Below are 16,729 nucleotides of genomic sequence, written 5' to 3'. Positions count from 1 at the left end.
TACAGCCAGCCCAATTTTTTTATTTTAGGCCTTCGATGCCTGTCTGCGGTACATTCTTTCAACTACTACTACACTGACCAGGGCACTGCTGCCCAAGTACCCCTGGAACCAATTTAAAATTGCCTACAGCCATGTGTTAATATTTTAGGCCTTCGATGCCTGTCTGCGGTCACTCCTTCCACTAGGCCTCCACTGACCACACCACTGCTGCCCGTGTAACCCTGGAACCAATTTAAAATTGCCTACAGCCATGTGTTATTATTTTAGGCCTTCGATGCCTGTCTGCGGTCACTCCTTCCACTAGGCCTCCACTGACCTGTCTACTGCGGCCCGTGTACCCCTTGAACCAACCTAATAAAATATTTAAAAAATTAATTTGATTATAAAAAATAAGATCGTGTTGAGATCTCAAATGCAGACATTTTAACATTAAAAACAAACACACAACAAAAATCTGGAACTGTACTAAAAAGGTCCACCAGCTACAATTACTTTCTCCTGCAAGAAGTTAACTGAAAGGTTTTTTTGGAGTTGTTAACACAGATATGGCATCCACCGAGTGTTGTCCTGTCGCGTCTCCTTTAAATTATTTCCAATAAGATGTTAAACTATTAATTTAATAAAATCAATAATTAAAAAAATAATTGAGTAAGTCAAAAGCACATTGCAAATAAACATTAATTACAAATCAAGAAGCATGGCGCGTCCGAGGGTGAGTAGATACCGAATAAGAATATAATCACCCTCGGGCGCGCAATGCTTATTTACAACAGCCTTCCTTCCTAAGAATCAGCCCTTCCGTGGTGTAGAGAGAGGTTGTTGTTACACTCCAAGGTGTTCCCCAGGTTGCCTTTCCTGAGCTTCGATCTTCCGGCTCTCGTTTACTAGCTGTTGGAAACTACGCTGCATTAGGCCTACAAATTGTGTATGGGTGAAACAGTGGCGCATCTGCGGTCCCTCCTTCCACTAGGCCTCCACTGACCTGTCTACTGCTGCCCGTGTACCCCTTGAACCAACATCTTAAAATAAAAAAATAATTATTTTGATTATAAAAAATAAGATCGTGTTGAGATCTCAAATGCAGACATTTTAACATTAAAAACAAACACACAACAAAAATCTGGAACTGTACTAAAAGGTCCACCAGCTACAATTACTTTCTCCTGCAAGAAGTTAACTGAAAGGTTTTTTTGGAGTTGTTAACACAGATATGGCATCCACCGAGTGTTGTCCTGTCGCGTCTCCTTTAAATTATTTCCAATAAGATGTTAAACTATTAATTTAATAAAATCAATAATTAAAAAAATAATTGAGTAAGTCAAAAGCACATTGCAAATAAACATTAATTACAAATCAAGAAGCATGGCGCGTCCGAGGGTGAGTAGATACCGAATAAGAATATAATCACCCTCGGGCGCGCAATGCTTATTTACAACAGCCTTCCTTCCTAAGAATCAGCCCTTCCGTGGTGTAGAGAGAGGTTGTTGTTACACTCCAAGGTGTTCCCCAGGTTGCCTTTCCTGAGCTTCGATCTTCCGGCTCTCGTTTACTAGCTGTTGGAAACTACGCTGCATTAGGCCTACAAATTGTGTATGGGTGAAACAGTGGCGCATCTGCGGTCCCTCCTTCCACTAGGCCTCCACTGACCTGTCTACTGCTGCCCGTGTACCCCTTGAACCAACATCTTAAAATAAAAAAATAATTATTTTGATTATAAAAAATAAGATCGTGTTGAGATCTCAAATGCAGACATTTTAACATTAAAAACAAACACACAACAAAAATCTGGAACTGTACTAAAAGGTCCACCAGCTACAATTACTTTCTCCTGCAAGAAGTTAACTGAAAGGTTTTTTTGGAGTTGTTAACACAGATATGGCATCCACCGAGTGTTGTCCTGTCGCGTCTCCTTTAAATTATTTCCAATAAGATGTTAAACTATTAATTTAATAAAATCAATAATTAAAAAAATAATTGAGTAAGTCAAAAGCACATTGCAAATAAACATTAATTACAAATCAAGAAGCATGGCGCGTCCGAGGGTGAGTAGATACCGAATAAGAATATAATCACCCTCGGGCGCGCAATGCTTATTTACAACAGCCTTCCTTCCTAAGAATCAGCCCTTCCGTGGTGTAGAGAGAGGTTGTTGTTACACTCCAAGGTGTTCCCCAGGTTGCCTTTCCTGAGCTTCGATCTTCATGCTCTCGTTTAGTAGGTGTCGGAAAGTAGGCTGCATTAGGCCTAAAAAATGGGGAATGGGGTGGAGAGAGATGGTGTGTTACACTCCAAGGTGTTCTCCAGGTTTCCTCGCCATTGCTTCGATCTTCCGACTCTCGTTTAGTAGTTGTAGAAAACTACACTGCATTAGGCCTACAAAATGGGTATCGGGTGGAGAGAGATGGTGTGTTACACTCCAAGGTGTTCCCCAGGTTTCCTTGCCATTGCTTCGGTCTTCCGACTCTCGTTTAGTAGTTGTAGAAAAGTACACAGCATTAGGCCTACAAAATGGGTATGGGGTGGAGAGAGATGGTGTGTTACACTCCAAGGTGTTCCCCAGGTTGCCTTTCCTGAGCTTCTATCTTCAGGCTCTCATTAAATTGTGGTTAAATGGAACAACTGCATTTGGCGTACTAGTTGGTTTGGGGCCTACTATCGGTGTCTGCCACTCCTTGCTGTTCTCCTGGTTTCCTGTCCTGAAATTCCATTTTCAGCCTCTCGTTAAGTAGTTGTTAATGTTAGACTGCATTTGGCCTACTAGTTGGGTTGGGGCCTACTATCGGTGTCTGCCACTCCTTGCTGTTCTCCTCCACTGAACAAAGCTGTGCCGCCTGTTTACTACGGTTGCCAATTTTGAACTGCATTTCGACTACTTACTGATTTGGCCCTACTCTCTGTGTCAGCCTCTCATTCCAGTTGTCCTCCACTGCAATGCCCCCTGGTTATTCCTGTGTTACCAATTTTGAACTGCATTTAGCCCACTTTCTTCTTTGGGCCTATATCTGTGTTTCCACTTCATCGTGCCCATTGCCCAGCCAGTGATAGATGAGTCTGCTGGTACATTGACCCATAACGCAACATTCCCCGTGCACGCTACACAACAACATTGTGACCCTGCTGAAAGTCAGGTTGCTCTTCCCGCATACCATACCACCTTACACGGGGACAAAGAGGAAGGTGCAGATGAAAGTGCAGGTTCCTTCATCAGGTGGGGGGAGGAATACTAGTTGGCGACGTCACTGGCACAGGGCCTCTCATAGTACGCAAAAGTGTTGCTGCCGGTGGGAGGCGCCCCCGCCGTGCAAACACACCGCTGTACTTTGAGGGGCCCTGTGCCAGTGCCAATGCCAACGAGTGGGCCCCCCCTGCTTGCTCAGGATCACAGCACTTGCAAAGTTGAAATACTTACCTCTCCCTGCTCCACTGCCGTGACGTGGTCCAGATTTACTGGGCCCACTAATTACTTGAACCAGCCCTACCCCCCACAACTTTAGCCAAATGACCCCCAATTTCAAATGCCTTCCAATTATTTTAAGGTAAATTACGCTTGACAAGCTTCATTAAGAAGAATGGATGGTTTTGACATTAAAATGGGCACTCTAGGTGTTTTCCTGGCCCCCACTCACTGCCGACTATGCTGCCCCATTGACTTGCATTGGGTTTCGTGTTTCGGTCGATCCCGACTTTACGTCATAATCGGCCGATTTCACTCGACCCGACTTTGGACATAGTCGGGTTTCGCAAAACCCGGCTCGACTCTAAAAAGGTCAAGGTCGCTCAACTCTAGTAATGATAATCCGCGTCCGCTTCCCTCTTATTCTTTCTCATTTTCTTGATAAAGTTTGTTAAGATATTTTAAGAGTTTCTTTTCTGAATGATGACATTTTCAATGTTGGCGGTGTTTATATTTTTATTTGCATTTAAAGCATCTGTAATGTGATCGCAGGGCAGCCTGGAAGATTAATAAAGTAACAATCTGGTGATTTCTTTTTTCTAACTTCCCCTCTCACCTCCTAGTCTGTATATATAAAAGCAACTCTTCCAGTATTACACTATTTACTCGGAAAATTCAAGGCATCCTTCTTTACAGTTGGATCATATGGTGACCCCCCCATTCCCACCCTGGGAATTACATGGCAATATGTTCTGCTCCGGAGGTCACCTTCTCAGACACCAGAAAATGTTATGGACTGTGCCGATAAATTCCTCCAAAGAAGGTGGGAATGGTGTGTTGGGGGCAGAAACTCCTATCACAGTTACTTGTGATGACTATACAGCTCCTGCCAAACAGTTATCTTTGTTTACCTTCCCTGAATGTATTGTAATTTATTCACTTTTCTGGGGTAATATAGAAGGAGGGATGATGACATGGAGTTTATAGCACAGCCTATAGGTATAAAATGTAGGAAGCAATTAGGATTGGAGTCCAGATGGAGTTGGAAGAGAAGAAATAGGAGACTGAACTGCAGGAAGTAAGTACACCAGATATAGAAGTATTCCGGAGCGGACACAGACAGAACAGGCCCCTGGGAAAGAGCAATAGATGGGTCCTTTGCAGTCTAAAAGATCACCATAATGCACTGTTCCACCTGCTTAGAAGGTAGATGTGGCCCCTTAAATTGTGGGCCCCTGGTTGCATTAATGGTATGTTTGCAACCGTAAAGATTTGGAAAAAAAAATTAATATAAAGGTCCATATCTTTGTATGCCGATGTACTGTAATTATATACAGTATATATATATATATATATATATATATATATATATATATATATACAGAAAACTCTGTTGAGCAGTGGAAATAAAGGAAGAGCAAAATTTGTGCACTTTTGACCTTGTGACAGATCCTTTTTAAAGGGAATGTCTGTTTAAAGAAATTCAGAGTTGAAAGGAGTTTCCTAAAAAGTGCATGGTACTTTATAACTGGCGGGAATCCATTGATCCTGAGAGTGCAATGATCACAGCTCTGAGTAGCGCTGCCTCCTGCCCTAAGGTTTTCCTCCGCAGCGGTGCTCCTGCCCCCACTGGCTGCACAGGGAATTACAGCATTTTCTCGAATAATGAGGCAGCGCTGCGGTTCCTGCCCATCCGGGTGTCAGCGGGGCACAAATTCGTTCATAAGGAAAATGTAACGCAATGCAAATATAAAAATAAATCAAATCCCATAAAGAGAACATTTCTACCTTTGCTCTGCCCGGATTTTTAACAACACAGTAAAAATAACATTTGGACTTTGGGAGAAAGCAAAATAATATTTCCCAATAAAACCACATTTTCAGCTAATGAAACGTGAAGGTCCTGGTGCACATCTTGCTGGTGCTTTATAAAGTTCCTCCTAATTGCTGTGAGCTATTTGCTGTGTTTTATTCCCTTTACTGGAACGTTGGCGAAGCCTCCGCTCTGAAAACACGGCGCATTATGTGCCAACAATAAATTAGATTTTGTCAATCTGCGATTGTCTCTTTTGTGTAAAGTCTTCTTTAAGTCAAAGGGAAAAAGCTTTGATACTCCAGGAAAATGCAACTCTGTCACTTATTGATCCTCCGAGCTAAGACTCGGCGTCTGAAAGCATATGGAACACATATTGCTTAAAAATAAGAAAGTGTTAGAAGATAATCAATATGTTTCTATATCAGATAAATAAGTCATAGGTTGGAGTCAGTGGCGCCTCATCTGCCTTCATTTCGACTTCCATTTTCCGGACTCTTTCCCTTCGATTAATGTGAGATCTTATTATTCTTTACCTGAATGCTGCAAGTGAATTGTTGGGGCTGAATAGAAAAACCAGAGCGATCTTTGCCGGATGCCGAACATAGCACGATAATGGGGTCCATACGGATCTTTGCCGTCAGTCCCCTTTATCTGGGTCACAGTTTGTAGAGTGAAAAGCCCAATTCCACATCACTTGTCTTGCAACATAGTTTCATTGTAATAACATGTCATCTGGATTCAGTGATCCCAGCTTTGGCGGCATAACCCAGGAACTGGACGTTGGATGGGGATGGAGTTTACGCAAATTTGCACCAAAATCGGCTTTTCTGTGTTATTTTTTGAGCTTACATTATGGAAGGACACCAAAGTACCAATAAGGAGTTTTCTGGGCACACAGATTATAATAAAGTTAGAGATAATACGGGTTTTGGGGGCCCAAAATGATGAGTAATATGGGGAAGGGAAGTGTGGATCCAAGTTAGGGGTCACTCACATTACTCCTAGCCACAGGAGGGCCCTTAATAGGTCACTAACGTTTGATTGATATAGAACTAGAGCTTTCCCTAAGAAATGTATGAGGCTGGGAAAGCTGTTGGGAAAACATCACTTTTTCTAAAACTGACAATTGATGAAGGGTCCACCTCCCGACCCCCTACACCGTCAATGGATACAATCACATCCAATGTATTTTCTGTTGAGTTGCTTTACAGCTGAATCCATCCTTTGTTTTGCATGAATATCTGCCGCAGCGGTCAGTCCAGCCTGCGAGTTACGTCCACACTCAATGACATTGAAATTGCAACACCAAGGACAGTTGGTAAGGTCATGCAAATCAATGAAATAGCCAGTGTTGCCAAGATCTGCAAATGATCACGTTTTCCAGCACTTCGCTCCAATCTGTGACATGTGTGAGTGTCATTAAACATTACAGGGAATCTGTCACCTACTTTTTTGCATATAAGATGTGGCCACCGCCATTAGGGGCTTATCTCCAATATTCTGTAATGCTGTAGATAAGCCCCCGATGTATCCTGAAAGAGGAGAAAAACAGGTTAGATTATATTCACTCGGGTGCAATCCGGTCCGATGGGCGTCGCAGGTCGGGGTCTGGCACCTCCCATCTTCATATGGTGACGTCCTCTTCTTCGCTCCTGTCGCGGCTCCTGTGCACGTATACTTTATCTCCCTGTTGAGGGCAGAACAAAGTACTGCAGTGCGCAGGCACTGGGCTTCTCAGACCTTTCCCGATGCCTGCGCACTGCAGTACTTTGCTCTGCCCTCAACAGGGAGATAAAGTAAATGTGCACAGGAGCCACCACAGGAGCAAAGAAGAGGACGTCACCGTATGAAGATAGGAGGCGCTGGACCCGGACCGCAACGCCCATCGGACCCGGACCGCACCGGTCCGCCCCTGGGTGAGTATAATCTAACTTGTTTTTCTTATCTTTCAGGTTACGTCGGGGGCTTATCTACAGCCTTACAGAATGCAGTAGATAAGCCCCTAATGGCGGTGGTTGCAGCTTATATACAAAAACTTAGGTGACAGATTTCCTTTAAAGTCAGATGGAAATCAAGTTTGGTTTTAGCCAGATGCGATCTCAAAAATCCAATCAAGTCTTACGATTGTGCACTGACTCCTGTCTATCGACATCCAGTTATCACCACTTATCACAAACTGACTGCAAAAATCTTGACTTGAGAGACTTTGTTTTATCACCTGGGGAATCTTAACAAATATAGGCCGACATCTGGGCAAGAAAAATGTACATAAAATAATGGGAGGAATGGAACTAAGCAACAGCACATATGAAAAAGACTTGGGTATACTAATAGATCACAGGCTGCACATGAGTCAACAGTGTGATGCAGCAGCAAAAAAGCAAACACAGTTCTAGGATGTATAAAGAGAGGCATACAGGATAGATCATGTGAAGTAATTCTCCTTCTACTCCTCCTCGATCAGACCTCAACTGGATACTGTGTCCAGTTCTGGGCACCACATTTTAAAAAAGACATCAACAAACTGGAGCAAGTTCAGAGAAGGATGGCGAGCGGACTGCAAAGTGTGTCCTACGAGGAACGGTTAAAGGATCTGGGAATGTTTAGTTGCAAAACAGAAGACTAAGGGGAGATTTAATAGCTGTCTCCAAATATCTGAAGGGCCGTCACAGTGTAGAGGGATCATCATTATTCTCATCTGCATATGGAAACACAAGAAGGAATGGGATGAAACTGAAAGGGAGAAGAAACAGATTAGATATTAGAAAAAACTTTTTGACAGTGAGGGAGATCAATGAGTGGGACAGGCGGCCATGAGAGGTGGTGAGTTCTCCTTCAAGGGAAGTCTTCACACAGAGGCCGGACAGACATCTGTCTGAGATGGATTAGTGACTCCTGCATTGAGCGGGGGGTTGGACACCATAACCCGGGGTTCCCTTCCAACTCTAACATTCTAGGATTCTATAATGTCAATGTTGTGTGTCCCGTGGCTAAAAGAACGACGATGAACTGGAATGACAGAACAGGTGCACAGAGGCTACACTTTGTATGGACAGATCAGCAGATTAGAGTAATGACGTGTAGTGATCCATTCTGTTTTGCAAGTGAAATTGGATCACCGCTGAACATCTAGCCCCAGCTTGGTCACACAAAACTGCTATTGTCCATAGCAACCAGTGGTACTTGTGGTTCCCTGTACACGGCCGGTGCAGACTCTTCTCCATGAGATTCCGGCTTATTTATCTTTTGCGCTTCATGACACATCCAGTCTGGTCAGCCTCCACAGCAGTCTGACTTAGATGATTAGCTAGCTTCTTTATATGCTGCCCAGCCTAATCAAAGCTAGGGTTTAACCCTAGACTACCTGCCATTGCTACAGGTGTAATAAGGTCTCAAGTCTTTCTATTTTTTTTCTTGAGCTGGACAATGTTTGCATGTGTGAATGTCTATGTCACTTTTTCAGCCCATCACATACAATATAACATTATATTCTGAGTAGATCATGATAGAAAATGATGAACACTTGCAAAAATTCTCTTTAAGGAAAGGTAGAACGTTCTGCCTTCATTCACTTTGGTGCTTTTTTCTAAAGGTGAATGGCTCCTTTAATTCGACAAGGGCTCCTGTGTGATCCCGCTATCAGGTTGATCCCTACAGAGCCGTTTCTGTGTGCACAGTGTTCAATATCAAGCTGCCGTGTTAATGATTAATTAATTGTGGTGCTGCTTCGGTAATGTTTATTTTATAGACTCCCGTGGTCATAGATATAAGAGGCACCTGATCAGCTTTTATACATGGCGATTAACCCTGCCATCTCTGCTGAAGACGAAAGGGATCATTAATAACAATATTATTGTATTCTGAGGTTCCCCAGCAGCTGAGTTGTGTATAATGAGGTTCGGCAGCAGCTGAGGTGTATTCTGAGTTTCCCCTGCCGCTGAGGTGTATTATGAGGTTCTGCAGAGGCTGAAGTGTATAATGAAGTTCTGCTGCAGCTAAGGTGTATTCTGAGGTTCTGCAGAGGTTGAGGTGTATAATGAGGTTCTGCAGAGGCTGAAGTATATAATGAAGTTCTGCTGCAGCTAAGGTGTATTCTGAGGTGCTGCAGAGGCTGAGGTGTATAATGAGATTCTGCAGAGGCTGAGGTGTATAATGAGATTCTGCAGAGGCTGAGGTGTATAATGAGATTCTGAAGCAGCTGAGGTGTATTGTGAGGTTCTGCAGAGGCTGAGGTGTATAATGAGATTCTGCAGAGGCTGAGGTGTATAATGAGATTCTGCAGAGGCTGAAGTATATAATGAAGTTCTGCTGCAGCTAAGGTGTATTCTGAGGTTCTGCAGAGGCTGAGGTGTATAATGAGATTCTGCAGAGGCTGAGGTGTATAATGAGATTCTGAAGCAGCTGAGGTGTATTGTGAGGTTCTGCAGAGGCTGAGGTGTATAATGAGATTCTGCAGAGGCTGAGGTGTATAATGAGATTCTGAAGCAGCTGAGGTGTATTGTGAGGTTCTGCAGCAGCTGAGGTGTATTATGATGTTCTGCAGCTGCTGAGGTTTATATTATGGGGTTCTGCAAAGGCTGAGGTGTATAACGAGATTCTGCAGAGGCTGAGGTGTATTATGAGGTTTTGTAGCAGCTGTGGTGTATTATGAGGTTCTGCAGAGGCTGAGGTGTATTATGAGGTCTGCAGCAGCTAAGGTGTGTCAGGAAGTTCTGCAGCAGCTGAGGTGCATTTTGAGGTTCTGCAGCACCTCAGGTTTATATTATGGGGTTCTGCAAAGGCTGATGTGTGAAGTGTGAGGTTCTGCAGCAGCTGAGGTGTATTATGACGTTGTGCAGCAGCTGAGGTTTGTTTTATGGGGTTCTGCAAAGGCTAATGTGTGAAGTGTGAGGTTTTGCAGCAGCTGAGGTGTATTATGACGTTGTGCAGCAGCTGAGGTTTGTTTTATGGGGTTCTGCAGAGGTTGATGTGTGAAGTGTGAGGCTCTGCAGCAGCTGAGGTGTATTATGGCGTTGTGCAGCAGCTGAGGTTTGTTTTATGGGGTTCTGTAGAGGTTGATGTGTGAAGTGTGAGGTTCTGCAGCAGCTGAGGTGTATTATGGCGTTGTGCAGCAGCTGAGGTTTGTTTTATGGGGTTCTGCAGAGGTTGATGTGTGAAGTGTGAGGTTCTGCAGCAGCTGAGGTGTATTATGACGTTGTGCAGCAGCTGAGGTTTGTTTTATGGGGTTCTGCAGAGGTTGATGTGTGAAGTGTGAGGTTCTGCAGCAGCTGAGGTGTATTATGACGTTGTGCAGCAGCTGAGGTTTGTTTTATGGGGTTCTGCAGAGGTTGATGTGTGAAGTGTGAGGTTCTGCAGCAGCTGAGGTGTATTATGGCGTTGTGCAGCAGCTGAGGTTTGTTTTATGGGGTTCTGTAGAGGTTGATGTGTGAAGTGTGAGGTTCTGCAGCAGCTGAGGTGTATTATGACGTTGTGCAGCAGCTGAGGTTTGTTTTATGGGGTTCTGCAGAGGTTGATGTGTGAAGTGTGAGGTTCTGCAGCAGCTGAGGTGTATTATGACGTTGTGCAGCAGCTGAGGTTTGTTTTATGGGGTTCTGCAGAGGTTGATGTGTGAAGTGTGAGGTTCTGCAGCAGGTTGGCCACAGTACTGTGTAATACACCTCCTCATTTAAGGCCTTATTCAGACGTCCATGATTTTTCTCCGACGTTCTCTCCCAGACCATTTTTTTTATCACCGTTTCATCTGTGTTCAGTCACTCGTCAGTTTTTACCGATGGTGATTTGTCAGTGATTTTCCTTGTTGAATAAATAAGTTACAGATCTTTTTCTCTCCGCTACAATGTTACTGATGGAAAGAAAAGGGAAAGCAGATTACACACAGAGATGCCGGCCACACGCTGTCCGTGATTTTCATGGACCCATAGACTCGTATGGCTGATTTTGGTCAGTGACTCATGGAGAGGTCTCCAAGATTTTTTTTTAGCAGACTCGATCTACAAAAAACCCCGTACATGTGAAGAGCTCCATAGATTATAATAAGGAAGTGATCTACTTATGAAAATCACAGAAGATCACGCGGAAGACTCACGGGCGTCTGAATGACGCATTACAGCTTTGTAGTCATTGCTGCGGCTCATACTCTGTTCTTGCACAGAGGCCTCTGCTGTCTCTGCCCGCCAGTGCCTTACTGCAACAATGAACGTCAAGAAGAGATAATCAGCTCCTGTGTAACGCTGCTCCTCGCTGTATACACAGCCAGCACCGACAGCAGTATACGTCCTGTATATGTCGTGGACTCCATGATGAAGGGTTTGGATGTCATATTTATCTGTTATTGATTTGCATTGTGCGGATCTGAGCGGCGGAAGGTTTTGTTCTTTTCTTCATTATCTGTTTCCTCTCATTAATTACGTAAATGTCAGGATGTCCATAAGAATATAATCTCCATACATTGATGGCCAGAAGTAAGTGCACAGCACCTCTTATATTCTCCATCGATTTAGTGTTAAAGCAGCATTATAACATTTATTTCTTTTTTGGTGACTAAATCAGTTACATCCATACATTTTCCATCCTTTATCACCAATGGATATCATAGGAAAGAAGAGACAGCTGACGTCATAAAAAGAAGAGACATCAGATATAATAAAAAAGAGACAAAGAAGATCATAGCAAAGAAGAGACAAAGAACGTCATAGAAAAAGAAGAGACAAAGAACGTCATAGAAAAGAAGAAACAACGGACGTCATAGAAAAGAAGAGACAACGTACGTCATAGAAAAGAAGAGACAAAGAACGTCATAGAAAAGAAGAGACATCGGACGTCATAGAAAAGAAGAGACAACGGATGTCATAGAAAAGAAGAGACATCGGACGTCATAGAAAAGAAGAGACAACGTACGTCATAGAAAAGAAGAGACATCGGACGTCATAGAAAAGAAGAGACAACGGACGTCATAGAAAAGAAGAGACAACGGATGTCATAGAAAAGAAGAGACAACGGACGTCATAGAAAAGAAGAGACAACGGACGTCATAGAAAAGAAGAAACAACGGACGTCATAGAAAAGAAGAGACAACGGACGTCATAGAAAAGAAGAGACAAAGAACGTCATAGAAAAGAAGAGACAACGGACGTCATAGAAAAGAAGAGACAACGGACGTCATAGAAAAGAAGAGACAACGTACTTCATAGAAAAGAAGAGACAACGGACGTCATAGAAAAGAAGAGACAACGGACGTCATAGAAAAGAAGAGACAACGGACGTCATAGAAAAGAAGAGACAACGGACGTCATAGAAAAGAAGAGACAATGGACGTCATAGAAAAGAAGAGACAATGGACGTCATAGAAAAGAAGAGACAATGGACGTCATAGAAAAGAAGAGACAAAGAACGTCATAGAAAAGAAGAGACATCGGACGTCATAGAAAAGAAGAGACAACGGACGTCATAGAAAAGAAGAGACAACGGACGTCATAGAAAAGAAGAGACAACGTACTTCATAGAAAAGAAGAGACAACGGACGTCATAGAAAAGAAGAGACAACGGACGTCATAGAAAAGAAGAGACAACGTACGTCATAGAAAAGAAGAGACAAAGAACGTCATAGAAAAGAAGAGACATCGGACGTCATAGAAAAGAAGAGACAATGGACGTCATAGAAAAGAAGAGACAACGGACGTCATAGAAAAGAAGAGACAACCGACGTCATAGAAAAGAAGAGAAGAAAGCAAACAAGCAGCACAGCTCAAATATCCAGAGATAACTCTCAGCGTGGAAAATCCAAATTGACTGGTTGTCCGACAAGGTGAAAGGAGGTGCTTGCGTGAAACAAAGTATCCACATGAGAAATAAAAATAGAAAAAACGCAATAGCACTCACCAATCTAGCAGTTCAAACGTCCTTTATTGAAACATGCGGCAATAAATCTTCACGGCTCAAGGGAGGGAGTGAGAACAGGAGTGTGGCAGACGAGACGACGGCCGTTTTGCACTGACAACAAGCGCCCCCGTTTCGCGCTTGTTGTCAGCGCGAAACGGCCGTCGTCTCGTCTGCCGCACTCCTGTTCTCACTCCCTCCCTTGAGCCGTGAAGATTTATTGCCGCATGTTTCAATAACGGACATTTGAACTGCTAGATTGGTGAGTGTTATTGCGTTTTTTTCTATTTTTATTTCTCATAGAAAAGAAGAGACATCGGTCGTCATAGAAAAGAAGAAACAACGTACGTCATAGAAAAGAAGAGACAACGGACGTCATAGAAAAGAAGAGACTCGGATATCATTGAAAAGAAGTGGCAATAAATGTCATGCAAGAGAAGCGTCAGACATGATGAACTTTCTCATTACTAATCCTTTTGCTGTTGATGGATAAGCCACTGTCAGAGGTGTTTGCAAGGGGCAGAAGAGACAGGAGGGAACTGAAAATTCTGGAGGGGGACAGAGAATTCTGAGAGGAACAATGGCATCTGGAGCAGGTGAAGGGTCTGGATAAGAGAGAGGAGTCTGAAAGGAACAGAGGATTTTGGTGGTAAAGTAATTGTTATCAGAGGATCAAGGCATCCTGAGAGGACATAGGAATCTGGATGAGAACAGAGGAGTCTGGAGGAGGGTACTGAGAAGTCTAGAAAGAAATCAATGGTTTGGCGGGAACAGAGAATCCAGAAGAGGACACAGGATTTTTGAGGGAATAACAAAGTCTGGAGAAGACAAAGGAATCTGACAGAAACAAAAGAAGTTTGGAAGCAAATGGAGGGGCATAGGAATCTGGAGAGGACAGAGGGGTCTGAAGGGAAAAGAGGAGACTGGAGAGGACAGAGAATCTGGTGGAGACAGTAGAGTCTGCAAGGGATAGGAAAGTCTGGAGGAGACAGAGGAGTCTGGAAAGGATAAGAAATTTTGGAGAGGACAGATGAGTCTAGAGAGGACAGACGAGTTTAGAAAGGACAGAGGATTTTAGCGAGCACAGCGGAGTCGGTAGAGGACAGAGGAGTCTGGAAAGCACAGAGGGGTCAGGATTGGACAGAGGAGTTTTGAGATGACAGAGGAGTCTGGATGGGACAGAGAAGTTTGGAGGGGCAGAGGGGTCTAAAGAGCACAAACAGTATCTTCGGTAGGAGACAGAAGGGTGTGGAGAGGAGAGAAGAGTCTGGAGATCTCAGAGATGAATGTGCCTGGCTGCGATCTTGCACCGAGGATCGGATTCACGCTGCCTCTGGTTTGTGCAGCATGAATCTGGTTCTTTCACCATGATCTTTCCTCAGTTATTTTTATAATAATCTTTTTGACGTATCTTCTTCCAAAAAATGTCCCATTTGAGACGAGTGAATGTGCTGAATCTGAATTGTAAACACCCAAAAACAGAAGCAAAGTAACGTCTAAACCCGACCACAACAGCCATAACGGAGCAATAAAACCGGTTCATTCGTTTTAAAACCTGCGCCACTTAAGCAACAGAACTTTAATTTCCGCCATTAATATTGACTTTTTGCTTGGAAATTAACGTGCTAGGAAGACTTAATGACGGAGAAGGAATAATCTCACCGAATAATGAGTTTATTACCAATGCAACTTTGTAACAAATTCGCAGTTTGTGCTTTAAAGACACATAAAACACATCTCAGCGGTTTTGCCAAGCAGAGCGCCATACAAGAGCGCCGGCAGGCATGCTTCTATTGTGCCCCCGCGTGTATGACAGAAAGTGTTAGTCCCAACGTACTCCGAGGGAAGTCGAAGGATTTGATCAATCAGCATTTTAGCATTTGCATGCGAGCGTTGATGCTCAGTAATTATATGCAGTTCTGGTACTTACATTAATTAAAGCTGATTTCTCTGTGGCTGTAAAATGGTCATCCCCAAAGTGAGCGTCCTATGAAGTCATCACCCTATATTCAATGTGACATTTTATTTTCCCAAGCATTTTACGCTGCACTAATATATGGCTTCTGTAAATGAGAGAATATCCGAGCGCGCGGCACAAGGCGACTGATTGCCTCTCTTTCCTTTTGTCCCCGCTGCAGTTTTGTTTAAGAAGCGGTCATTTGCATGGTGGCTGCTTTGTAATTATCCCAAACAACAATGAAAACAAATTAGATCCTATTGTCAAATGGAAGCTCACCCGCTCTTGATTAGAGGTCACGGGAAGACGAAAACTTTGGGGAAAAACATAGTTTATTTGCGCTAACACACAATTAACATTTGGTAATTGCCAGGAAAGACTCCGCTTAATGGGTTGGAGCTGGTTCTAGAGGAATTGTTCAGAGCACATTGTAAAACATATTAAAGAAAATGTATCAGCAGAAAAGGAGCTTTTGTTAAAATCAGGTGTTTGTGTTACTTGTAGTTTTTAAACATGTCTTTTTTTTCATGTCAAGATATTTATTAAAAAGAAAAATTAGTAATCGTGCAATTTCCACATTGGCCACTGGGAATATTTTACACTTCCTGTCCTTTCTGGAAAAGTTTTCAGCAGACTCCTTATCATCACATACACATATACGATGCATCCGCACAGTGTGATTAATGGATACATGAACGCCAATGTTACTGTAAACATAAAAGCGTAAAGTATAAAAGCCTCCAACCACGTCAAGGTGGATGATCACTATAAGGCCTCATCTAAGTGGGGAAGTGAAAGAAGACCAAGCCTGGATGGGTCCTGGGAGAAACAAACAGAGTAAAGCATGGAGAGCAAGGAAAACAATTGCAAACCGGGCACACACTCCAGGGGTCAGGCACATAGACTAGAACAGAAAGTATAGCTGACAGCGGATCCTAGTCTGGAGTGAGTATAAATACCCCTCCTAGATCGAAAGGGAGGCCAGCAAAATTAACCCTGAGAGAACAGGACATTAGCCATGTCCTAACCATGACAGATCAGAATTAAGCATGATGCCATTTTTACAGATATGAAAGGTGAAGGCAGAGAAAATCCCAGATTACACGCCAGGCCGCTCACTCCTGGGGCAGCAGTATGAGGGACTGAACTGAAGGACCAAGGTCATCTCAATTGTCCCAGTTCAACTAATCTTTTATGACAGCAAACTGGAGCAAAAGATTTGAAAAGTTCTAGAATTGTAATGCACTAAACAAAACATGTTTTTTTGTTGTTTTCATGCCATTTTCATCCAGGTCCGGTAGGTTGGTGTCTTGATGGAGCACGATGACCTCAGTATCAAGTCACCTCAATGACTAGAGTAAGATTTCTGGCAAGGCACACATGGGAGCACACCACTTTGAGCCTTGACCGATTCATTAAGAAACATGTGCTCACCACCATGCCCCTTAAGACCAGCATAAAAAAAGCCGGTCTTGATGAATCTGAGTCAATAACTGAGGATGTCCATGTCCAGTGGCATCAAAACAAGCGCAAATGATCCCTCCAGTACCAGTCGAGACAATTAACAAGAATTGCTTATACTAATATGTTTTATTAGTTTTTATTGCCAGATGTGATACAGGGCAGTATGGCCAAACATCTCCTCTTTGGTCTTGTCTGTCCAAACTACATGACACTGGAAGTCTTA

The sequence above is a fragment of the Ranitomeya imitator genome, chromosome 8 (genome assembly GCF_032444005.1).
Source record: "Ranitomeya imitator isolate aRanImi1 chromosome 8, aRanImi1.pri, whole genome shotgun sequence".
Classification (NCBI taxonomy): Eukaryota; Metazoa; Chordata; class Amphibia; order Anura; family Dendrobatidae; genus Ranitomeya; species Ranitomeya imitator.
The sequence above is the reverse complement of the archived record's forward strand: the minus strand, read 5'-3'. Positions refer to the sequence as shown.